Source organism: Halichoerus grypus, chromosome 7 (genome assembly GCF_964656455.1).
Source record: "Halichoerus grypus chromosome 7, mHalGry1.hap1.1, whole genome shotgun sequence".
Taxonomy (NCBI): domain Eukaryota; kingdom Metazoa; phylum Chordata; class Mammalia; order Carnivora; family Phocidae; genus Halichoerus; species Halichoerus grypus.
The window spans coordinates 138,568,256-138,595,109 of record NC_135718.1 but is presented as its reverse complement, the minus strand read 5'-3'; the positions used below and the strand labels follow the sequence as shown (position 1 = coordinate 138,595,109).

The 26,854-nt window shown below is 33.7% G+C and overlaps 1 pseudogene; it reads right to left on the bottom strand.

Annotated features, from left to right (window-relative positions):
* The window catches only part of LOC118526135 (calcium/calmodulin-dependent protein kinase type II subunit gamma-like), a 50,804-nt pseudogene extending 37,656 nt beyond the window's left edge, over positions 1 to 13,148 (bottom strand).
* Between the last annotated feature and the right edge of the window lie 13,706 nt (positions 13,149 to 26,854).

Sequence of the window (26,854 nt, the reverse complement as noted above, 5' to 3'; positions counted from 1 at the left end):
TTATTAATTCAAAAGTAGGACATTAGCTAATATTACTTAAAATTGCAGAGTGATATCTTAAAAGTCTCCTTTAAGAGAAGAAAACCTTCACTAACAAAAAAAAATGAAGTACATTAGTAGAAATATATGGGGAAATTTCTGGGAGTCATGAGGCCTCCCTGGTACTTACATAAATCTTACCTACTCTCTGTACCTGTAAATACCACTTTAAAGATTGATGTAAGCAATATTCTATACAAAGATAAATGACTGCTATATGGAGAAAAACTCAAAAAGACAAAGAAACAGGTATTTATTAGATAACTACAACATGCCAGTTTTGATATGAGTTATTTGAGAGAAATATAATAAAGTGAAAGCTGTATTTGAATTTAATGGGATAAAAATTTAATTGTAATACCTTGGCCAAATTAATTACATTTCCTAATTTTAAATTTCCCTATAGGAAAGGTAATACTGACTTTGCATCAAGTGGTGTTAAGGATTAGTATAGATATATGTAAAAGCGTAATAATAATAATGTTCAATCTTTATTTATTATCAAAACAACATCATGTGAGAGATACTCATACTATAAATATTGTTATAGTCTAATGTCACTTTTTAACTATTATAAGTCTTTTAACCTGTTTTAATCTTAATTTTGTCATCATTATTATGAGAAACATAATATTCCACAGAGATCTTGTGAATAATCCCTGTGAATGTGTTTTCTGAGTGATAACACACTCTGAAATAGTATTTGGAACAGTTGATTCAGTAAATTAAATGGAATAGGAAACAATAGGTATATCATGGTCATATTATGATACTTAGTCTACATTGTAAAAAATATGAGATTTTAATTTAGAGATTTAGATTTTCATTTGATCCTAAAAATTTATAAATCTATTTATGTACAAGTTAAACTATTCTTAAAAACATATCATAAGTATCACCCTTGGAAATATTATTTTTAATCAGGTATAGTTCAAAGTAATATAAATGATAAAAATTTTCAGAATTGTCCTACAAATATTAATCATGTGGATATTTATTCTCAAGAAATCAATGAGATTTCTATAGATATTTATTTTTTCTAAAGAGCATTTTTTCTTTGGAAAAGCATACCAAATAAAAAGTTTGCATACTGGATTGTGTTGGAGGATGTAATTGAGTGTATGTAACCACTGGTTGACTGGCGATCTGGATTGGGACACCCTTCCTTGTCCTTGGAATGCACACTCTGCCCACTGTTTCCACAGTGGGAGTCATTTTCAAGGATGTAACCTTGAGAGAGTAAGGTGTTGTTGAGACCATCTGTACTGAATATGTGACTGAGACCCATTCTGGTGGGTGGTTGTTGAGATCTATTCATCCTGCAGCCGCCAAAGGTAAGCCTCATATGTAAGTTCCTTTGCTTATTAAACCTGCCACCAAAAACAAACAAATGAACAAATAAACAAGTCTGCCACCTACCAATCTGAAGTAGCTTACCTCTTTCTTCAGTTTTTCTCTGGCCCTCTGAATACAGGGGCCTGTTTCAGATTTCACCTAGGACGCTTTGGAGATTGCAAACCCAAAATTGAAAAATATATTTGCAAATATGAATTTTATTGAAGTCTCTTGAACCCAGTTAAAGTTCATGTAGAGACATAATGCTTTATGTTATTCTGTTTATTTATTTATATTTTACAGTTTACAAAGCATTGACTTCTGTCTTCTAAAAGCGGACTTAGGTTATCAAGAACAATAAAGTGTGACTGAGTAGAAGAGGTGAAAGTCTTCTCTAAGAGATTGATAAAATAATCTTTCTAAGAGGTAAGAGGTGAAGGGCATGAATGTGTTTTACTTCACAATAGTCTGGAAATACACCCTGATATTTAGAATTTCATCAGGAGCAAATAAAAACAGTATCTTTATGTTAGTGCTCTCTAAAAAAGAAATATATCTAGATCTATAATATTACTGTCATACTGTTATTTTTATTGACCCAAAAGGTGAAAGAAATCAATAATTTTCATATAATCTTTGTAGATATTTACAATAAAAATCATTCTATGTGAATACTGATGAGTTTATATTTGCAAATGGTCACAATGCCAACGTATTTGCAAAGGTGTGAATATAGATTTGGGTTACCTAATATCTATCAAGGGTGATTTCTGTTCTTTTCTCTCTTTTATTAAAATAAAAAAAATAAATCCTGCATCTAGATTATTTCTACAACTACTTATACTATGTTACTAAATATAGTAGTTAGCTAACTCTGATGGGTACTATAGAATTATGTTTTAATCTGACTGACTTGGATTCCAAAAATAAAGGCATTCGTTCATATATAAAAAACATTGTCTTTATGCCTTTAGAAAACACAAAATTTTTAATATAGGTAACTGAGAAATACACTATAGCTAAACTATTTTTTCTCTAACAATAATCACTTGAGTCATAAAATGGAATACAGTGGCAAAAGTACGGTTTGAAACCATAGAAACTATGGTTTGAATTCTAACCCTATCTTTTAGAAAAGAATGTGGCTTTGAGCACCTATCTTTATCTTGTAGTAAATGTTCAATAAGTACTTAAAATCACACTGCTGTATTCTTTGAAAACTCCAGACGGAATCTACATAGAGGTGGTAACTTAGCCTCTTATTTTGCTTCATCTATTCCTTTTCTGTCCTTTTCTTCATTTCCATTCTTCAGTACTAAAACTTCTTTTGCTTTCATTTATTTGTATCTCTCTATCCATCCATCTCCCCTGTAACTGTGAAGATTGTTTATTTCCATGTAGAATCACAGATCAACAGACATCCATTAACTTCTTGCAGAACCACTAATAAGTTACACCTCTAACATCTGTTGGGTTGCTGCAAGAATACAAATGGGACTAACATATCATATGTCTAAGAAATTTAAAGTTATAAGTAAAGCTAATATTATGACAAATATTCCAGCAAAATGGACAAATATTCCAGCAAAATGGACAAATATGATTAAAGCTATGTTTTTGGGAAACAGGAAGTCTGCAAAATATCAAATGAATAAAACTAATATTGCATACTTCTGGGTGGTCCATTTATATACAAGCAATGTTTGTACTAATAATAAATTAAGAGTATACACAATACGTAAATACTTGTTATTTATTCCATAAAATTTATTTTTCCTATATGTCAGAAAATCCATTAGTTATGTTGTTCTAATTGTAGTTCTATACAATCTGTTGATAGTATTGATATAGAAATTTAAATTGTAATGTAATTCTAAGTATACAAAATATAAAAATATTTTCATGAAAAAATATAATTTAAAGTTAATGCTAAAAAGTCAAAACCTTAACTATATACTTCAAACATGTTTACAAAAATATTTTTCTCCAAATGTATTCTAATTATGCATTAAAATTGATAGGTAAAATACAAATTATAACTAATATGTATCAAACTTATTTAAATATACCTGAGTTGTTGTATAATATTTGAACATCATATTAAAATTTTTTGGAAATCTAGTTTCTAATATGAATAATTCATATCATGCTTTACTAATTATGTATAGATATTTATATCCAAATTTGAGAGTAATAATGTATAGTTAATATTGAAATATTTCCTTGCTGCTATGGGCAATTAGTTACCACACTAAGTTGTGAGTATTCCAATAACCATTGACTGAAGGATAAATAGGCATAGAACTTTGACATTTGGCATCACGCAGAGACAATATATTCAAGTTGTTCGTTGATTCCAATGAAAGCATATGACAATTCAATTCTTTTTTCCTTTTTCTTTTCTTTAATCTTAGTGCTTTTGATGATCAAATCCTCTCCACTTTAGGAAGCAGTGTTCTCCATCATCAGCTGCAGCAAAAACCCAGAAGACTGGATATTTGGACCATGCTGTCTGTCTTCCATATCAAGATTATAAGGCAAATGATGTGAAGATTTTCCCTGGGGTTTGAATGGTGTTGATCATGAAAATGGGCATTTCAGGTCTACCAGCAGCTTCATGACAACACAAAGCTCTGAATCCCTACTGATGGAAGTGGCCAATATGTTCTATGTGTGTATGTGTGTGGGTAAGAAATATTTAACTGTTTCTTATTCATATACATTTTTGTTTTCTTTATACCTTTTAGTTTTTCACAAAAGTCCATTTATTATACTAAAGCATTAAAAAATACACAAGGCATTTTTTTCTACACTTGGTCAAGTATTATTTCTATATTATTTTAATTATCTACTAAACTAATTTTTCCCTTATCATCATCATATTTTCTAGTAATCCACTAATTCTTCAAGTTAAATTTCGATCAGCAAGAAATTTTATTTATTTATTTATTTATTTATTTATTTAAAGATTTTATTTATTTGCGAGAGAGAGAATGAGAGACAGAGAGCATGAGAGGGAGGAGGGTCAGAGGGAGAAGCAGACTCCCTGCTGAGCAGGGAGCCTGATGTGGGACTCGATCCCGGGACTCCAGGATCATGACCTGAGCCGAAGGCAGTCGCTTAACCAACTGAGCCACCCAGGCGCTCTCAATCAGCAAGAAATTTTAGTGAAACAGATATTTCAGTTAATTATTATTCTTTATTCCTTATAGTATTTTCTTAGGAATATGGTCTTACTATTGTCATACTGTGAATTAGGACAGTATGGTTGTCTAATCAGAAAACAATATGTAATGTATTTAATTTTTTAATAATCTTTTTTATTCCTAGGCATATGGAGACCACAATATTTAGCCAATCTTTAAATAGAAAGCTATATATTATCCTATTATTTTATTATAATTTTACTGTAAGATTCACTGTCACATTTTTAAGATGATAAATATTTTTGTCAATAAAATTTAACCTTAAAAAAACTCAAGATGACTCTCATGCATATTTCTGCTTTTTTAAACTACTTCTAATGCATCAAGCATCCACATTTTGAACACCATTTATAAGATTAGCTAGTTCAAACAAAAGATAAACCCAAATTATAAGGCCATTTTCTAGGATTTGTTAACATACTATGGCCTGCTTTTATGTTTTTCTTAGGATCATAAGAAAGAAACAATAACTTTAGACTAAATTGTTGCTTAGGCCACTTTTCTTCCAGAGAAACTCATGTTTTAAAGCTCTTTCTTCATTTTCTCTTTCAAAAATCTCTTCTTTTTCACAGATACAAAGAAAGTGAAACGTGTGTAGTTTAAATGCCGATATTGCAGCTCCATTTCAAACACTCTGACGACTTTTGTGGATGATGAGCCAAAACAAAACAAATCCACACACAATAGTTGACACTTATAAATTATTTCCATTCTAAGGAATTTCTGAGTTCAAGTAAGTTCTTTGAAATATCCATTTATACAGTAGTAAGCTTCATATTTTATACACACTGATTTGAACATGACCATAAAATAATAATCTTTCTAAATGTCCCGTTGTTATAGTGCAAACATCCTTTTAGTCTTTCATGATCAAATGGAAAAAAAAAAAGCAAAAAAACTAAAGGTTACAATTTCTGAATCTTTTCTTTCTTTCCTCTCCTTCCTAAGGATTTTTTTAAAAAAATTCTATTGTTTAGCTTAGCATACATTGAAAAAAAGTGAATAAAAGCAAAAATAAATGACCAAAAAGGTAACTTTGTGATAACTAAGAGATCAGGTAAGGGACTTTCCTGCACTTCAGAAGACTTCTCATGCTACCTCCCTCTTCTATAAAGGGAAACACAATTTTAATTTCTAAAGAATAGTTTTGCTGGCTTTTGAAATGCAGCCACTCTGAAAAACAGTATGGAGATTCCTCAAAAAGTTAAAAATAGAACTACCCTATGACCCAGCAATTGCATTACTAGGTATTTACCCAAAGGATACAAAAATATGGATTTAAAGGGGTACATGCACCATAATGTTTATAGCAGCATTAAAAACAATAGCCAAACTATTGAGTCCGGTGTACATTGGAGTCCAGTGTACATTGGAGTCCAGTGTACATTGACTAATGAATGGATAAAGATGTGGTATATATATACACACACACACACACACACACACACACACACACAGTGGAATATTACTCAGCCATAAAAAGAATGAAATTTTCCATTTGCAACGATGTGGATGGAGCTAGAGTGTATTATGCTAAGCAAAATAAGTCAGTCAGAAAAGACAAATACCATATGATTTCATTCACATGTGGAATTTAGGAAACAAAACAGATGAATGTGTGGAAAGGGAAAAAAAGAGAAAGAGAAAGGGGAGGCAAACCATAAAAGACTCTTAATGATAGAGAACAATCTGAGGGTTGATGGGGGGGTGGGTGGGTGGGGGATGGGCTAAATGGTGATGGGTTTTAAGAAGGGCACTTGTCATGATGAGCACTGAGTGTTGTATGTAAGTGATGAATCACTGAATTGTACTCCTGAAACCAATATTGCACTGTATGTTAACTAACTAGAATTTAAACAAAAATTTGGAAGAAAAAAAAAAAGAAATGTCATCATTCAGTATGTATTCTTTTCTGTCTGGTTCCTTTCCCTTAATGTTATATTTGTGAGCATAATCCATGTTGTATAAGTATTACCTGATTTATTTTTCTCTGTATAATATTTGTTTACACAAGTATTCCATAATTTACTTATCTTTCTAATGATGATAGACATTAGAATTTTAGAGTTTTGCTGTACTATGAATAACACTACTATGACATTCTAGCACATGTAATTTGGAGAGCAGATATTTGTATTTCTGTTGAGTACACACCAAGGAATGGAATCACGAGTAATAGGGTAGGTGCTCATTGAGATTTAGTATAGTATAAAAGATGTACATATTCTCACTCACAGCAGTGAGTGAGTGAGCATTTTCCTTATTCTGATGATGGTCTAGTCATATAACATTATAGTTCAGATTGTCTTTCTCTGATGATTAATGAAGTTGGTATCATTTGAATATTTACTGGTATATTTTGGTTACTTTTTTCATTTTTCCACTGGTATGTGTCTTTTTTCTTGTTGCTTTGTAGGAATTCTTTTTTTTTCTTTTTTTTTTTTTTTTTTTAAAGATTTTATTTATTTATCTGAGAGAGAGAATGGGAGACAGAGAGCATGAGAGGGGGAGGATCAGAGGGAGAAGCAGACTCCCCGCTGAGCAGGGAGCCCGATGTGGGACTCGATCCCGGAACTCCAGGATCATGACCTGAGCCGAAGGCAGTTGCTTAACCAGCTGAGCCACCCAGGCGCCCCTGTAGGAATTCTTTATATGTTTTTAATATTTGCTTTTTGCCAAATTCAAGTGTTGCAAATAGTTCTCCAGTAATGCTGATATCTGCTTTTGTTTTGTCAAGGTTGTTCTCTTCCTTCCAGAATATATATTGATATGCCATTGGTGTATTATTAGCTACAACATTATGCTCAAGATATTAAGGAAGAGAAGCTTTAATTTTTGGTAAACATTCTGAAAGCTAACTTGGTAATACAAAATTAAAGAGCAGAGATATACCACTTTCTAGCCACAGGCTTTATTAAGACAATAAACAAGATGTCTTTAGTTCATCTACTTTTCTTAGTATGCCACATTAGAAAACCTTTCACTGAAATTGATTCATCTTACCTTTTAAATATCATAGTGACAATTGTATCCCTTAGAAGCAGATTTATCATGTTGCATACATTTTGTGACCTCTCACTCACGTGGGCCCTTTCAAGTTCCTGATTTTTATTTATATGCTTTTAAATAAATTGAAAACTTTATTCCCTTAAAAAATACTTCCAAAATGTAAGCTTCAGGCTTGAGAAAACCTGCATGTGATGCAGATCACTTTTTTACAATTTTGGTTGCTTTTCCCTTACAAATAGTAGTAATCAAAATTGTCTAAATACTTAAACCCTTCACTACTCATGAAGTTAATATAACACAGCAGAGAAGATAGTGAGAGCAATGAGTCATTAATTAACTGATGACGTGCACTGGAGCTTTTTAATGAGGGAAATAGTAAGTAGATATGGCCATAATTAGTTCTAGTAATGAAAATTAATAAATTTCAAGTCATAAATCACAAGAACTATTATATTTTGCCAAATGTATAAACTTCCAGAATGTGGAGAATTCTAATATTTTTTTTTCCACACTGAGCCATTTTGATAAATCATGTGTCTTGAATGGGATAGTGCATCTTTCTGACTTCTGCAAAATTTAAGACTATAGTATTAGGAGAAATTAAGTTAATTAGACTGTTTATAATTAAATATTCAACCTACAGGGATTTTCTAATCGGTTCCATATATCTTAAGAACAGATTGCCCATTGGAAATAATTGTTACCTGAATTGATAGCCAATATTAAATAATCCCTTACACATGAAAGTAAAATCCTCAAGAAGCAATATTTTAACTAAATTTGCACTGTTCATGAGTAGAAAAATCAATCCAGCTTTCTGAGTGGAACATAAGAATTCTTTCCAAGAACTGCTTAATGTGACACATTCATATAATTAATGTTTTATAAAGGAAATTTCACAGCACACACTTGAGGCTATGAAGTTTTATTATATCTGGATATAATATACCACATTCTCTGCTTATTACTTTAGATTTTAGATCTTTTGTAGTGCAGAGTATTACCTATTGTGCATAATATGCATAGATCTAAAATCCCCATGATTAAACACTTTCTATTTTTTTCCTATCTTATTTTGCAAAGCATTGTTTGTAGTTGATGCTTCTTGCTCCCTTCTGAAGGCCTACTGGTCCCGACTTCATGACTTTTTTCGCATCTGACTCCTTTCTTTCCATTCCCACAACTACTTCCCATGCTTAGCTCCTTATCAAGTCACCCTTAGATAATGGAAACTAGTCCCTAACTTGTGGTTCTGTCCAAGTCTTTTTTATCGATAATTCATAATATTCACTTACATTTCCTTAATGTATCAGGTTCCTCTACTCCTGAGAAGAACAAAGCAACAGTAATAGCAACACATGTTGAGTTTTTTACTTACTAAAGGAGAGACCAAACTTTCCACATTCTGAATTCAACTTGTCTTTCAAAAACAATCTTTCAGTGTTGCTTCCAAAAAACCTCAAGTCAGTTATCAGCAACAGCCAAGGTATGGAAAGAGCCTAAAAGTCCATTGGCTCATGAATAGATGAAGAAGATATGTCATATGTATACAATGGAATATCACTCAGCCATCAAAAAGAATGAAATCTGGCCATTTTCAATGATGTGGGTGGAGCTAGAGTGTATTATGCTAAGTGAAATAAGTCAGTCAGAGAAGACAAATACCATATGGTTTCACTCCTATGTGGAATTTAAGAAACAAAACAGATGAACATAGGGGAAGGAAAAGAAAAATAAGATAAGATAAAAACAGACAAGGAGGCAAACCATAAGGAACTCAACTATAGAGAACAAACTGAGGATTCCTGGAGGGGAGGTGGGCAGGGGTTGGGGTAAATGGGTGATGGGTGTTAAGGAGGGTACTTCTGATGAGCACTGGGTGTTATATGTAAGTGATGAATCACTAGATTCTACTCCTGAAACTAACACTATACTATATGTTAACTAACTTGAATTTAAATAAAATCTTGGAGAAAAAAAACACCTCTAGTCACTGAGAATATCTGGCATGTTTTATTAATTTTAAGATTTTCACTTACACAAATGTTCATTAATTCACTCACTCAAGATTCTCTTCTCTTATTGGGGTCCCCTAAATTCTGGCTTATATTCCACCTTCTTCTTGATCTCTACCCCAGTTTTGCCAGCCCTGAGAGAGGTTCTCTTTATAGTGCTTACAGTGCTTTTAAAGATAAAAATAATAGTTCAGTTTAGTTGTCAGGTCTATGTCTAATTCAAACAGTTTAAAATAACTCATTAATAAAATAAATATTCTTTAAAAGCTTGTTTTGGTTTATAACAATTTGCAATGTATGTAAAGTGTTATTTGGCTCATGGAGTTGATGAAGTGATTAATTTAATATTTTTACTTCTTCTCGTGGCAGGTGAGGATAAGCCAGGATTAATGTCAAATCTCATAAATAGGTAAAAGTGAGAAAAAGCAGTCCTTGGAACTTACTGAGATTTACCTTTTGGCTTTTCTCAAGAGAATGGGAAATTGAGCCACTATGCTCTTCAAACCCAGTCGGCTCAGTATGATGGAATCCTACTCAGGTGGGCGTGGCCTAGACTGCAGGGCTCTCTCTCTCTCCTTCTGGTCACAGCCTAGGCCTCAGTCTCTCCAGGACATGCAAGACATCAGCAATTCTTTTTCTCTCCAGCTCTATGTCTTAGGAGCTGTATTCCAGATAATAGACAATAAGAGATCTGAAGTTCCCTTCTTCCATCTATCGTCAACTCATAAGAAAGGGGGTCTATTCCAGGTACAGCGGTCCTAACATCCTTGTTTAACCATTACTCATAGGATAGAGGTTTTTTGCCAGTAGGGGCATGCTGAGATCACAGGCTACTGCCCTTGCCCAGAGCCCTGTTTGTAAAGCAAAGGTTTTATTCTAAGAGAATTCGGCCATTGTCTCTACCCTTATCTCAACTCCACAGGATTGGTGCACAAGATTTACACAGGAGGAGAGGAAGGCAGTAAGAACAAAGAACTCTCCCCAAGGAAACAGGCTGTATTTGTAACAGAGCATGAGGAAGTTTAAGCATAAGGGCACTGTTGAAAACAATGGAAATTTCGGTAGTAAGCAATTAGGAGGAGGCTGGTAGCTCCATGAGAGCAACAATCCCAACTTCAACCAGTCAGAATTTTAACTCCAAGAGTTTGCTTGGAGCCAGATCAAGCCCCCCCAAATGGCCTTAAAAACTAATTTTTTTTTTTTTTTTTTGGTCTGGATTTTCTCTCTCTCTCTCTCTCTTTTTAAAATTGAGGCATGACTGACATACAATTTTGTTTCAAGTGCACAAGATAGTGATTTGACATTTGTATACATCACAAAATAGTTACCATGACAAGTTATGATCTGTCACTATACAAAATTAATACAATATTCCTGACTATATTCCCTATGTTGTACTGAATGGGTGAAAATATTTGTAAGTCATATGTGATAAGGGGTTGTTATCTAAAATACATAAAGAACTCATACAACTCAATAACAACAACAACAAAAATACCCCAGACAATCTGATTTAAAAATGGGACAGAGGATCTGACTAGACATTTTTCCAAAGGACACATACAGACAGCCAACAGGCACTTATTATCAGGGAAAATCTGCTCAACATCACTCATTATCAGGGAAACGCACATCAAAACCATTAGTAAGATATCACTTCACATCTTTCAGAATGACTATTATCGAAAGACATGAAATAACAAATGCTGGTGAGGATGTGGACAAAAGGGAACCCTCATGCACTATTGGTGGGAAGGTAAACTGGTGCAGCCATTGTGGAAATTAGTGTGGAGATTCCTCAGAAAAGTAAAAATATGAATTTCATTTTTTTAAACAATCTTTTTTCTTTCTTTCTTTCTTTCTTTTTTTTTTTTTACTTAGTTGTGATAAACATCTCAGTAGAGCAGACACAGACATAAAGGGCAGGTGGCAGTGCTGTATGTAAGGGCATGCCTTGACTGCCGCTGCTCTGTAATTTGTTTTAGACCTCAAATGAACAGAACTGTCTCTGTCCCTCAGGTCCTCCAGAACCACTGGCTGCATAAGCTCAGTGACGTCTGGCTGGCTGGCATCTCCTAATGCCTCTGTGGCTGAGCTCACTATAGCAGTGATAGAGGACACTGAGCCATTTGCCATCCCAACGTTGCCAGACCATGGTCATCAACTGGCTGGTGAGAGGTTGACCCTGCCCATCAATATACCAGGTGAGGTGGATGTAGGAGATGCAAGCTGCATACATGAATCATGTAGATGTGTGGGTCCAGGATGGTGGTGTGAATGGGCTTGTTGCTTTGAGGTAGGAGATTCTCGAAGTAAGAGGATTGGTTGAGGGAAATCCATCCCCTCTGTGAGGTTATTCTAGGCCTGGGGCTAAAAAAAAAGTAAGGCTTAAATCACAAATCTTCCTGTAGGCCTCAAGGACCCCATTGTTAACAACCTCAGTCCATTGTTCAGTGATCTTAATGATCTCTTGTTTGTGCACTTTGATGTCCTCATCTTTCATGGTGGTGGTGCATCTCTCTATGGAGCTCTCCATACCATCTGTAAACTGTATACACCACGGTGGTTTCTGATCCTTGACACCACTGTCTGATGGCTTATTCAATATGCTTTTGGCAGCTGAAAAACTCCTAGAGAAGAGCATCATCTTGAGCATGACATCCTTCAGTTTTCTCAAGACACTGAACTTGAACAAACACTTCATATTGTTTTGATGATTCATCATGGAGGTCACTGGGGAATTTTTGCAGACTAGTGGCTACTTGAGAGCCTGGTGAGGTGCGATGCATTTTGTGGGGTTTATGGCCTCTGGTTAACTATGTTCTTGCTTTAGGAGTCACTGTATCCCACTCATGATGGGAAACCATAGGCTCCAGCCTTGATCTGCTGATATAGCTTATGCTGATCTTCATCCAAGAAAGGAAGATATCCCAACAGAAGGATATATAAGATGAACACACAGGCCCAAATAGCCACAGGTCTTCCATAAGGATCTTTCCTCAAGGCCTCAGGGAAAAATAACCTGGTGTGCCATCAAAATTAAACCAAGCCTGCTGTTCTCATACTTCCATGGCTAGACCAAAATCAGCCAGATTCATGTTGACACTCTTGCATCCACTTGCCAGCAGAAGGTTCTCAGACTTCAGATCTTAGTGGACAATGTCATGCTGGTGGATGTGGCTAATACTTTCCAGAATTTGATGTATATAGTTGCTAGCACCAACTTCACTGTAGTACTTTCTAGCCACAATCTCTTCAAAGAGCTCCTTGCCAATAAGAAGGTCAAACATGAGGTTGTGAAACCTTTCTTCAGAAACACTGTCATGAAGGTGCATGATGTTTCAAAAGTCAGAATATTCAGACGTCACATTCTAGTTTCTGGTGATCCTGGGCAGATAACTTCTTGGTATTGATGATTTTTGCAGCATATTCTTGTATGGAGAATCCTTCACACACCTGCAGACCACAGAGAAAACAACACTGCTGAGCTCCTTAAAGTGTTGGTAGTCATTGTTGAAGCGGGTTCAGCGGTGGTGGTGGCCATTTTGTCCAGCAAGCAGACATGATGGTGCAGCCCACACTGGTGTCTGTGCAGTCACCACCACTCAGCCAAGGGAGCAAGAGAGAATGAGGCAAAACCCCCAAAAGCTCAAATTTAATTGTATCAGACTTTGGAACAATGTTGTTCCAGGACATAACTCATACAGGCATACTCAACAATATTATCAGCTGACTTCCCATCAGATATAATGGAGCCTGGAATATATAATATTGTCATCCAAAGGTTTCAAAGAAAAAGAATTAAAGCAAGAATTCTGTATCTAGCAAACCTATTTAAAACAACAACAACAACAACAACAACAACAAATCTGATATATATTGTTTCTAGCAGACCTTCACCACAGGAAATACTAAAGGGAGTCCTTCAGGCTGAAATGAAAGGATACTGAGCAGTAACTGGAAACCACATTATTAAGATAACTACGTAGGTAAAAATAAATCAGTATAGAAGTACTTTTGTAACACTTCTACTACCTGATTTAAGAGAAAACCATCTAAAGCAATAATTATAAAACAGTGTTGATGTATTTCTAATGGGTCAATTCATCAGGAATTATATAAAAATTATAAACATATATATATAAACACATATACATATATGTAAAAAAAAGCTAGTCATAAAAGACCACATGTTCTATGATCCCATTCATTTAAAATGTCCAGAGTAGGCAAATCATTCAGAGAGAGAGTAGATTAGTGATTTCCTAGGGTGGTTTGGTAGGAACTGGGGAGTGACTTCTGGAAAAGCAAGATTTCTTTTTGGAGAGAGAGAAATGTTCTAAAATCAATTGTGGTGATAGTTTCACAACTCAATGAATATACTAAAAAAGTTATATAACTTCAATGTTTGAGGGGTACAGTATGTGCATGATATCCAAGTAAAGTTATTTAAAAATTACCTTATATCTAGTATGACAAGATGTAAAGTTTGATTCCAACTCCCCTCTCCACCCCACCAAGCCCTTTAGGCAACAAAATAGTTTATTGCTTTTAAAACACAGGCACAGGAAGATTTGCACTCTCTTCATCATCGAAACATTAAATTTCTGGATATGATTACTAGCACTGCTGTAGTCATTTAGCGACATATCTGAGAAAAACAAGTCAATACCGAGGACAAAAATTAGAGATTTAGAAAACACAAAACAAAAATACATTGTTGCAGCTCCTCAAGTAATTGTTTTTTTATGTAATATTTAACCCTAAATACTGGGATGACCTCTTTCTTCCTTAATGTAATAAAAGGCAGCAGTCTCCTAGGGCTGAGATCATCATTCGGACAGCTTCCTTACTGTTTTGCCTGCTTTGAAAATCAAATATCAGTGCATTCCTAGGAAGAACTAACCATGGGGTAGTTAATTCCACTTGTTTGATTTTACCTTAATACCTTGTATCCTTTACATTCCTCATCGTCTGTTCTGATAACAACTTGAGGTAAAAACCTCTTAAGATGAGCCCAAGTTGTTATTTATCCCAGTCTTTGAACATGGTCTACATTATGTGTTGACTTTGCCAGGGCCTTTGATGATGTCATTAGTACGCTATGAGGTCAGTGCATCCTAAAGGAAGAATGCATTTAGTAGTTCTAATCAGGGCTAATACTAATCATTACTTATTAGTCATTATGGTACAGACACTGATCAATTAACGTGAATATGTTCAAATGATCAAAACGGGTAGCAGTAAGTGAATCCTTTTCATCAAAATATACTGACTTTCCTGCCTTCATTTAGAATGATGGAGTTGTGTTGTTTTCTCTCCTGGATTTAAAATAATACTTTAGAAATATTTTATCTTGACAGTGACAAATTGACTTTTAAGAAAAATTCCTCAGTGTATATAAATATCCAACTATCCAACTACCCATTTAGTCAGTATTTTACTTTGTTTGGACTACTAAAAAGTGATTTCAACCCCTACATGTGAAGATGAAATGGGGGAAATCTCCCCAAACTCAGATTTGGGAGAGAGAGAGTTGGATCTGTGGAAAAGGTAAGAACTGACAGGAGCTGTAACGTACATTCTTGCCATTCTCAGAACTTTGGCAAGATAGGAAAAAAAAATAAGGAAATAAATACCCTGATCTGTTTTTTTCTGTCTGCAGATTTCTTGCTAGTGTTTTCCATTGGGAAAACAAACAGCAAACCACTAGACATGGTTGCTCAAATGATGCAATTTGTTCTGTTTGGTCTCCTTGGGCACAGAACAGATCAGAAAAACAAAACAAAACAAAAAAAAGACAGAATAGCATGAAAAAACAGGATGAAAAGTTGAAAACATGAAGAATAATTCAAGTAGAGTGTGAGATTTATGAACTAATAAATTAGATAACTTCTCTCAGGTCTTCCCTTTACCTAAACATGGACTTGAGAAATGGGTATTCTTTGCGCATCCCAATATCGAAATTAAAGAAATTGAATGTAAACACACCTTCTCTCTTAGCAGTCTTAAAGGCTATTTATAGAACCAATTTTTTTTTTTTAAAGATTTTATTTATTTATTTGAGAGAGAGAGAGAGCACAAGAGGGGGGAGCGGGAGAGGGAGAAGCAGACTCCCTGCTGAGCAGGGAGCCCGATGCGGGACTCGATCCCAGGACTCCAGGATCATGACCTGAGCCGAAGGCAGTCGCTTAACCAACTGAGCCACCCAGGCGCCCTATAGAACCAATCTTTGAGTTGCTTCAATGACATCCAGTTCGAATGGAAGAAATGGATAATTCCTATAACTATCATCCATTACTAATTTAAGCAATAATAGAATTACATGTGATCATTTATAAGACAAGTATTGAGTTCTGTTGAATTAGATCACTCAACAGTGAGAACAGTGTTTTGATAGTAGATATGCAGAAGTGAGGCTTGTCATTCTATTATTAATATAACACAATCTAATTCATTCTCTCTCAAGAGTCAAAGCCCTCCATGGATGTAAACTACATGAGTGCCAATGAATAAAATCAATATTTTTTTCCTCTCAACCAAAAAAAAAAAAAAAAAAGGCCTTCTTTCAGTGCAATCATGTGAAAAGATTTTTATTGACACTAAGTTCTATTATATTCATGGAAATCATACTCACCATTCTTTTGTTGTCATTGCTGATTTTGTAGAGAGCCCTATGAAACATTCTGTATGTTTTATTTCACTTGTTTGAAGATTGTCCTATTGGAAATTCTGGGTTGCTTACACTGGCTAAGAAGGAAGCACTTCACGTACTTCCCAAGACATTAGAGAAAGAGATTGAATGCTTTGAATGCAAGAAGAAACAGAACAGATGAAGACAAGGCAGTTGACTCAGACAAAGTGCTCTTACATTGAAATTGAAGTACTAAGATTAGTCAATAAAAAAACACATAATTGGTCTTTATATAGTATCTTCTTTATGTGTACAGACTGTTTATTAAATGTCTTGGTCAAAAAATTATGCATATTAATCCTTGTTAAACGAAATGTATATGTGTAAGGTTTCTGAGAAGAAGTAAGGTTGTGTAAAATCTAAGTATTATAATTATTTTGATATTAATATAGGCTCTATGTGTGTGCATTTATGAATATTTTAAATTTTAAAGTACAGTTTCCCATACCTAACAAGTTCATGCTATACTACATAAACAAGGTATTTCACATATTATAGGCAGTAATGACTAAAAGTCATGGTATAACATTAAAGGTGATATAAAAGATTCATTTAAGAAAATTTGCAAATATGAAAGTACAATAGAAGTATTAGTAATATATCATTGAAATAAAAAAGAAATAACTTACATGTAGATCATGTGACTATAAATATCTATATTGTGGGGCACCTGGCTGACTCAGTCAGTAGAACATGTGACTCTTGATCTCAGGGTCGTGACTTTGAGCCCTATGTTAAATGTGGAGCCTACTTAAAAAATAAATTAATTAAAAATTTAAAACATATATCTATATTGATTCTATTCTTGGGGGAAATTATCACTGTTTGAATTAAGAAATATAAATATGTTTTTTTCTAGGAGAAAAAGAGAATGATTAGCTAATATGTTTTGGGGTAGTTTGTCCCTGGTATTTATTAGTAAAGTTTTTCTCAAAGTAATGAATTAAAAATCTGAGAATATATTTCATAGTAAAACCCCTCTCTTACCAGCTCCTGATCAAGTTATATATGGTAGCCCAGATGTGAGATTTTTCTAATTCTATTCATCTGCTTTTTCCACCCCTAATTTCCCCCCTGAACACGTATTTTTCCTTGAGTATCACGCTTTTTAATACTTCTAGTATTTAGAATACTTCTTACTAGAGTAAAACAATTAGAAATAATTACTAATTTAATGAAAACTATAAATATTTTAGGATGCTAAGTTAAGAATCATTGTGTATCATTAGCTTATTCAATTGTATTAATTATATTTGCATAAATATGAAAAGCTAAGACTGAGGAAAACATAGTTGGAAAGCATTAAGTGCAGCTGTATATTTAACACAAGAATTTTTTTATGGCTATTTCTAGTCCAAGTGAGAAATATTTAATAAATAAATAACACTACGCATAGGAAATAATTTTAATAACTAAATTATTTTTCCCTATGCTTACAAGTGATTTTTTTTCTGGTTTTCTAAAATATATTAAGAGAATAAAAAAATTATGAAAATACAATCCCAGCTCCATAGCTCAAGTGACGAATATGTTATGTTTTTAAGGGAAACATGAATAAATTGTTTTTTAGTTTGCACTCTAAGCATTAGTTTATGCTCTAATTCTAACATTTGAATCATATTAATTATATGTTTGCTAGATCTAATTTTACAAGAAGGGTATAATTAAAACTAATATTTTCCTCTAATGTTCTCATATTGTTTTTAATGTATAGAATAGGAACTGTTATGGACGGAATGGTTGTATGCTTCGAAATTCATGTTGAAACCCTAACTTCCATGTGATAGAATTCGGAACTAGAGTTTACGGAAAGCTCATCTAATTAGGATTAGATGAGGTCATGAGGATGGAACCCTCATGGATGGGATTGGTGCCCATATAAGAGTCAGGAGAGAGCTTGCTTCTTTTTGCCGTCTCCTGTGTGAGGATACAAGGAAAAGTCAGCAATCTGCAACCTGGAGGAGGGTCCTCACCAGACCATGCTGGCTCCTTGATCATGACTCCCAGCCTCAAGAAATGTGAAAAATAAATTTCTGTTGTTTATAAGCCACCCAGTCTTAGGTACTATTTTTATAGCAGTCAGAGCTATGACAGGGCCTTTTAAAAGTAATACTCTTGGGGCATCTGGGTGGCTCAGTTGGTTAAGAATCTGCCTTCCATTCAGGTCATGATCCCAGGGTTCTGGGATCGAGCCCTGAGTCAGGCTCCCTACTCAGCAGTGAGTCTGTTTCTCTCTCTCCCTCTGCCTGCTTGCACTCTCTCTCTCTTTCTCTCTCTCTCTCAAATAAATAAAATTTAAAAAAAAGTAATACTTTTTCAAAGTCCTCAAATAAAGGGTTAGCAACTCATTCAATTTTAAGCATTGCCTCAATCATTATTTATCTTTTAATTGTGTTTTCCTGGCTAGATCACTTAGTTACTGTGTGGTCTTCAACAAATTACATTCCCTGTTCCTCAGTCACCTCATTTAGATGATATTTCAGACCAACAGGAGTTTAAGAGCTTGAGTTATGAAGCCTGAGTGCTGCACAGGTAGCCTGTGATCTCATAGGTAACTTTACTAATTTGAATGTGTGTGTGTGTGTGTGTGTGTATTACACATTAATTTGGGCACTTTGAGGGGACTTGCCTAACACACACTTAGAAGAGTTTGTTTTCTATAAGACAAGATTACATAATACCCTGTATTTTTGGTAAGTTTAAGTTTCTTAAAATATTCTTGTGATCTCAGCAGATGCTTTTGCTATCGTTAGAATTAAATTGTGGAAAATTATGTGACAGAATAAACTTGTGATCCATGAACCAAAACTTACAGAATTTTAAAACTGATAGGAATTGAAATAGTGATTTTGTGAAGAAAAAAACCAAATAAATAGCTTTTATTGGAGCACATTGCATTTTTAGGAGAGTTTTCAGTTCCGGAGGTCTTTTATTCAGCTATATACATTAAATACATTGTGTGTTTAGTATCAGTGAAGTTTTCCTAAACCTATTGTTAGGTGATGTGAATTTCAAATGAAGCTCATCTTTCAAAATGTCAGTTATAATAATACAGAAAAGCAAAATTCTTCAAAATTGGGATGTGGCACACTGCTAATGTTCATAGTATTAATACTGAGAATAGATTTATTTGTTAATTTTATCCTGTGTGTTTATTGCTTTCATCATTACTTACCTAACCAGTGGGACCCAATATAAAAGATATTTCAAATATACAGTTGACAAATAACTAAATCATTTATGACAGTAACTGATGGGAAAGAAGTGAAAAGGTAAGAGAACACTCATTTCCAAATAATGTTATTGTAGTATCCCAAAATGTAAGAAAACCACTGCTATTATTAGAATTCTGTATTACTTTAAATGCATAACGATACGTATTTTTCCAAATGTGCTTGGCAAATGGAATTTCAGAGCACTTTCTGATTTTTAACTCAACTTTTAAATTTTCATGAGTTGAATAAGTGTTTTAAAAACAGACCCTAAATAAGCTTGTATGATAATATAGTATTTTCTGATGCCTTCAAGGAAATTTGATTAGCAGTTGTTTCATGCTGGTTTTAATAAATCATTACATTCAAAGCAGATGTGCTTTTCAATAATCCTAAATTTAAATTCTTTCAGTTTTTTTCTTCTGAAGTATGTATGTTATGTTTTCAAAAGCATTCAATTCTATATCAATAAAAATATTTAAAAGCATAAGTTAAAGAGTATTCCTTTTAAATAAGCATTCTAAACTACTATGAGGCTAAATTTGAATGTGAATTGCTGCACCTTTGAAGAATAGCTATATCATTAATCTGTAATCAGCCATTGACATATTCATTTGTTCAAGAGACCAGCTGTTGGTAGGGCAATTTTCATAAAATTAAGAAATCAATGTTATAACCATATGTAGTGTTTGATTTGATGCAGAGGGGAATTAGTAATAAAACTGGAGTGTAGTACTTCATAAAGAGATGACATTCACATAACCTTAACCCTTTGCATGAATAAATCTGAAGTTAAAAATGTCTTATACTAAGAAATAGTTTTTTTCACCTTCCAACATATGTTCTGAAAGTTCTTTATTTATGTTTTATAGATAAATAATATAAAAAAATAACTGCAAGGAAAAAATGACCTAATAAATATCATGTCCTTAGTATGAGTATCTGTGACTAGATTAAAATGAATCCAGCAACAATTTATAAATAAAATTCCATTTTGAGATAATTATCACAATAAAAAGACAGGTGTTGATACAAAATACTTACTAAATCTAATGACTTGAGTAAATGTAAAATATGTCTATTCATATAATTTAATTTATGCCAACCAAAAACAAATTATTTATATAAAAAGAAAAATATTTTAGAATTAGTGATTATTTTGATAATCAAATCTGTCAACACAGAATAATAAATTATTTATAATATATTCTTATGGAAAATAAACAAATATACAAAATTACTTTTATTGGCTAGTTTTAATACTTTCTTTGAAGAAATCAATCAGATGACTTCTAAAAATATCAACTGATTGTATACATACAATTTAATAAGAAATATGAATACATGTATATATCTCAAAGGGTTTAAAATTAGATTTTTAAATTCAAACTGTTAGGCAAGATGTGATCATAGAATTAAGATATAATTAGAATGGAATTACTTTGCTCATTTTAAAAAAAGCTCTACAAATTTTGAGTTATTTAACTAAAAGTCAATTCTTTATGGAAAGAAAAGCTTGCTCTAATAGGTTACATGTTGAATAACAAAGGAAGCATTTTTGATTTAGGTTTCTAAATTGTATTTTCAGAGTTCTCCACTAAAATCTTTAATGAAAACACTTTGCTACTTTGCATTTATGAGGATACACAAAATGTCAAAGTTTTAAAGTGAGGATAAGTCCATCTTGTAACTTACCCCATAGCTTCTATCCCAGCCACATGCAACTTTATCAGTGAGACTCCTGAGCAGGTCTTGGATTGGCTGGAGCAGAAAAATATTGAGACTCACATATTGTATCTTTCTGTTTACAGGTTTTTATAGTTTCTTCTACAGTGGAAAACTTAAGGAAAACAATCACAGAGGAAGAAAAATCTCAGATTTGATGACTAATCATAAATATATTTTTCCAAATCCCCTAAGTCTTAGTTATAACCCTGTAATTTTGCAACTTCAGTTTCCTTATTAATACTTTGACGGTAAAATGAAACAAATAAGCAAACAAAAACATAGCTGCAAATTATTTTACATTCTTTTTGGGGAGATAAGGGGTCTGGATTGCTACTGCTTTCATCAATAGAATATGGTTTTTTGAGTTCCAATACTCTTCTATGTCCCCCTCAGATGTAAAACCTATGAGATAAGGGCTATTTTCTGTCTTGCCTCACAACTGTGTATGCAGTAATAAGAATAGCAACTGAAAAAGGTTTTAGACTGAATATCAATTTCTTGAATCAATAAAAAAGCAAATGTATGAAGATCATAGATGGGCTTTCTATAAGAAAGTTTTCCCCTCTTATTAATTGGAAGGTGTGTCTTTTTTGATATAAATGATTCCTACAAAAAAGTCCAAATACATATATTAACTTTAAACCAAAATGAAAGCTTATTACAACATTGTATTCTTTTAATAAATATTACAGAATTTAAAAATCTATATCTTCAATGATGCTCTTTATAAAAATATTCATGAAGTAAGATACATTGTTTTGTTTTATATGTTGCTCAAAGTAATTTTATTTAAATACAAGAATTTTATAGTCTATACCTCTGGCTTTGATTTTCTTTTAGTAGAAGTCAGGAGCTCAGCTGAGCTAGGGAAGAGCCTCACTTCCAGGTTTCATAGTATCCAGTTAGAGCAGCAAGTCAGAAATTAAAGAGCTAAGACTTGAATCAGTTACTACAATGGTATAAGCAAGACGCTAAAACTGGAGAAAGGTCAACAACTCCCTTGCATTTTACCCCATAGAATGAGGTGTCAAAGGTCAGGTGGATGAGCACATACCATCTCCCTTTTGAGGGAGCCCTGAACAACAGGCTTCAGCAGTTTTAGGCACCCTGAGTTGGGGAGAGTTTGAAGATAGGGGTGCCACACAATACAGAGAGTGGAAAAGTGTCTTCAAGGTTTCCCTCTTTCTTCCCATAAGGAAGTCTCACCAGAGGTGCCTGAAGACCTCTCTGTGGCCAAGCCTCAGATAGAGACCTAGAGATGAAGATACTTAGGAATGAAGGAATGAAGTTTAGGGATTTAAATATATTAAGAGCATGATCTCCCAGAAGGCCTTAAGGGAATTGCCTGGTAAGTGTAGAGCCAGAAGAAAATAAATAATTTTATCATTCTTAATATTGAAAATCAATTAACATTTACTGAGCATATGCTAGTTCTAAGTTTCACAAATATTATTTTCTGCTTTCACTTAATTGAATCCTCATTACAACCACACTGAGTGGGTCATATATCCATCCTAATCTTGAAACTAGTGAAGTGCAGCTGAGAATGGTCGAGGCACATGCACTAGGCTACACGTTGGTAAAGAGTTGAAGCCCTTTTATTCCATTTCTGTCGGTATTCAGTAATATTTTATCACTACAGATCTGTTCTGGCACAAGACACTCAAAATGATAGATAATCCATGACAATGGAAATAGCTGCTGTGTACCTATTTCTCTCACTTTTCTTGCACTTTTTTTCCTACTGTCAAGAGACCTCTCTTGAACTGACAGGAAATAGCAAGAATAGAATTCAGAGGGATACCCTTTGTCATTATAAGAAAATGATATATCTGAGATTTTATGGTTGATAACCAGTTCAACTATTTTCTGCTGCAATTTTTTTTCTGCTGCAATTTTAATATAAATTTTTGGTTGAGCTTAGAGTATTTATTTCATCCATATGATAATAACTCTATCCTATAGTTAAATACATTTTGGAATTGTACTTATTATTATGGGATGGATCCTAAAAGAGACAAAGATGCCCCTTTAGGTGGTGAGAAAACTGATCCATTTTCCTTCTTGCACCTTTGCATTGGTGAAAGTAGGAGCTGGATATAAAAAAAATGAACAATACATTATTTGTGCTTTCAAGTAGCTTAACACATAAAGAAGTAAATAAGCATGTTGCTAAGCGATTATAAAAGGAGTAAATAATAAAACAATAGTGGGTTACTGTTGAAACAAGTAGGCCAAAAACCAGCCCATAACTAAGGAAACATGGAATTGTTGATATAATTTTTAGTATGAAGTAGATATAAGAGTAGCCATCTGGAAAAATGGTATTCTAAGAAAATGAAATACTATTTGTCCAGTCCTAGAAGCAAAAGAAAACATAGCTCCTCTTTGGAGTTCCAAGGAATTATGTGTGATTGGAATACATATTGGGAGACCTGAGAGTTAAAGGTTAGAAAGGGGCAAGAAGTGTCATCAAGAGTTTCAGGTGAAGTAGATGTCGAGGTAAGTCTAAGCGACAGGTAGTGAAGGGCCTTATGTTGTCAGGCGAAAGAGTTTGACCCTTTCTTATCAGCAGTAGTAAGCCTCTGCTTAGGTTTAAGCCTCTGCAAAGGTTTAAAAAGGGAAAAAGCATAATCAGTTTGAAGTTTGTTTTTTTTTTAAATCACTCTGGATGCAAGGTACAGAATACTTTGGTGAAAGGTAAAATTGGGAGCAGAACAATTAATAAGCTCCAGTAATAATTTAAATGAGTGAGAGTGACAAACTGAAGGTAGGTAGCTACACCTGTAAAGAAATTTGATGGATTTGAATGATATTAAGATACTTGGTTATTGAAATGAAGATGATATGGTGATCAAGAATAATTATCATGTTTTTTTAGTCCCATTAGGCTGCCATACAAAATACCATAGACTGGGTGACTTCCGAACAACAGACCTTTTTCACAGTTCTAGAAGCTGAAAAGTGTAAAATCCAGGTTTATGGCAGATTCACTGTCTAGCGAGATCCTACCTCCTAGTTCCTAGATGTCTGTCTTTCCGTGTTTTCACATGGGAACAGGGGTGAGAGATCTTTCTGGGGTCTCCTTTATAAGGACATTAATTTCATTCATAAGGGCTCTGACCTCATGATCTAATCATTTCCCAAAGGCCCCACTTCCAGATATTATCACATTGGGGATTAGGTTTCAAGTTAAGAATTCTGAGGGGACACAAACATTCAGTGGTAGGATTTTTGGTTCTGAAAACAGAGTGATATGAGGCTCACAGGAAGAACAGAAAATTAGTTGTGAGACAGAATTTCCTCCTGGACATACAATATTTGAGGTCCGTCTGGTACCTCCAGTACTACTCTATTGTGTGATACTCAAGAAAGAGATTTGAGGTGGTGAAATATGTAATGAATAGCAAGCAGTGTCCTACACTTAACTATTTAGAAGTGTTCCAAATGATTTAAAATTACAACAAATTTTAAAGCAATCTACCACCAAATACAAATCCGTAGGACAACTAACATTTACCTTAAACATGCACCGTTATGACAGGAGGGTGAAGATGATAGGACGAAATGCCGGTAAAATGTTTACCTTTGTACTGAAATACCATTTCATTTCGTATCACAAAGAGGCCATTGATTATCCCCCTGAAACCCAACTCTAAAACACAAAAAACTTAAATTCTGCGTGCCATAGTCCAGAAAGGAGTAAAACCAATCAATCAACCAACAAACTAATAAAAAAGAGAGAGGCATTTATGGAAATACTTCACTTATTCCAGAAAATTCTGTTGAAAGTGAGATAAAATGTGTATGTGTATTGAGATCATGCATATTTAATAGAAATGTTCAAAACCAATTGTGAAGAAATAGAAAAAAAGGTGAATGTGCTCATGCATCTAAATAACTATTTGAAGCCAAAGTTGTGAGTTTGGGCAGAGATTATAGAAAAGGGTGCAAATTTTAAGTTTTTTTTCCCCCTGAATTCTCAAGCAATGTAATATCTTCATTTGATTATTGTTATTATAAGTCAAAGTATGGATTCCACTCAGGGCATGACAATTTGTAAAATAAGCGTATTAAAATATTAAGTTTGAAAAGAAGAGGGGACTAATAAATGAAACATTGAGGAGTACTGCATTGCTGATTTAGGGCATGTGACACCTAAATACCAGAGTGATACTAGCTGGTGTGTGTGTGTGTGTGTGTGTGTGCACGCATGCATGTGTGTGCACGTATGTTTTCACATATATGCCCAAGTACTTTTGTTTGCCCTGATAATCATGGCTTTAATCATGATTTAATATTTAGTATCAATGTGTCTCCTTTTCCATTAGTGCTATTTTTCTAGACTATCACTATATATTCTTCTGTTCCTTATTGTCATTTTTAGTCATTATTATATTTGTCAAAATTTATTCTTTACTTCACTAAAATTTTTGTAAAACTCCAACTAACAACTCTGTATTTCACATTCTTATCAAGTGAAACAGACAATATGATGGACCATAAAATAGGTTTCCACAAAATTTTTTTAAAAGACTTTGTTTTAGAGAGAGATGGGGGGAGGGGCAAAAGGAGTGGGAGAGAGAGAGAGCACGAGCGGGGGGGGGGGGGGGGGGGAGGGGTTGGTGAGGGGCGGGGGGAGGAGCAGAAGGAGAGAGATAATCTTAAGCAGGCTCCACACCCAGAGTGGAGCCTGAGGTGGGGCTCGATCTCACAACCCCGAGATCTTGGATGCTTAACCGACTGAGCCACCCAGGTACCCCATAATATTTTTTGAATACAGTAGGATTGAAAGTAAACAATGTTAATATATCTGTATTAAAAAGTGCAACTCCAAATAACATACCTGTCAAAGAAGAAATCCCATATGGTAATAGAATGTATTTTGAATGGAATACTAATAAAAACAATATATCAAAATTGGGGAAGGTACAGCTATAACAATGCTTAAAGGAAGATCTTAGATTTACTCATTATATTAGAAAAGAAATATTTTTATATATCTAAAATTAGTGTTCTAACTTTCCAACATAAGATTGAAAAACACTTAAAGTAAGTTTAATTCAAAATAAGAAGAAAAAAATATCAAGGAAAAAATAAAGAAAAAATTCAGAAATAGGTCCTTTGAATAAATTAATAAAATGTGTAAACAAATGAAAAAACTGATCAAGAATAGTTGACTAGAATAGAAAAAAATACAAATTATAATAGGTATTTTTAATTTTCATCTTGATGTTCCCTCAAGATCTTAATATAGAAACCTTTATTTCGTTGGTTTGTTTGTTTATTTGGAACTCTGGGTTTATAAGTTTTGTTTCATGTGGAAAAGCTCGGTCATTATTTTTTGTGTCTTTTCCTTGTTCTTCTCTCTTTCTGGAATGCTAATTACACATACCGTTTAGATTAGATTAGATTAGACCATTTACTCTTTTTCTTTCTTCAGGTTTCAAAACTTTTTATTTGCATATTAAAAATTTGTGCATTCCAATCTTTAAAATCATTTGAACAACAACAACAAAAAAGTGGCACTTTGATTACACTGCATTTTACAGCCTGTGGGGCACCTTGGACCAGCTTGATTTTTACTCTAGATTTCCCTGCCCTTCCATCCAGCTT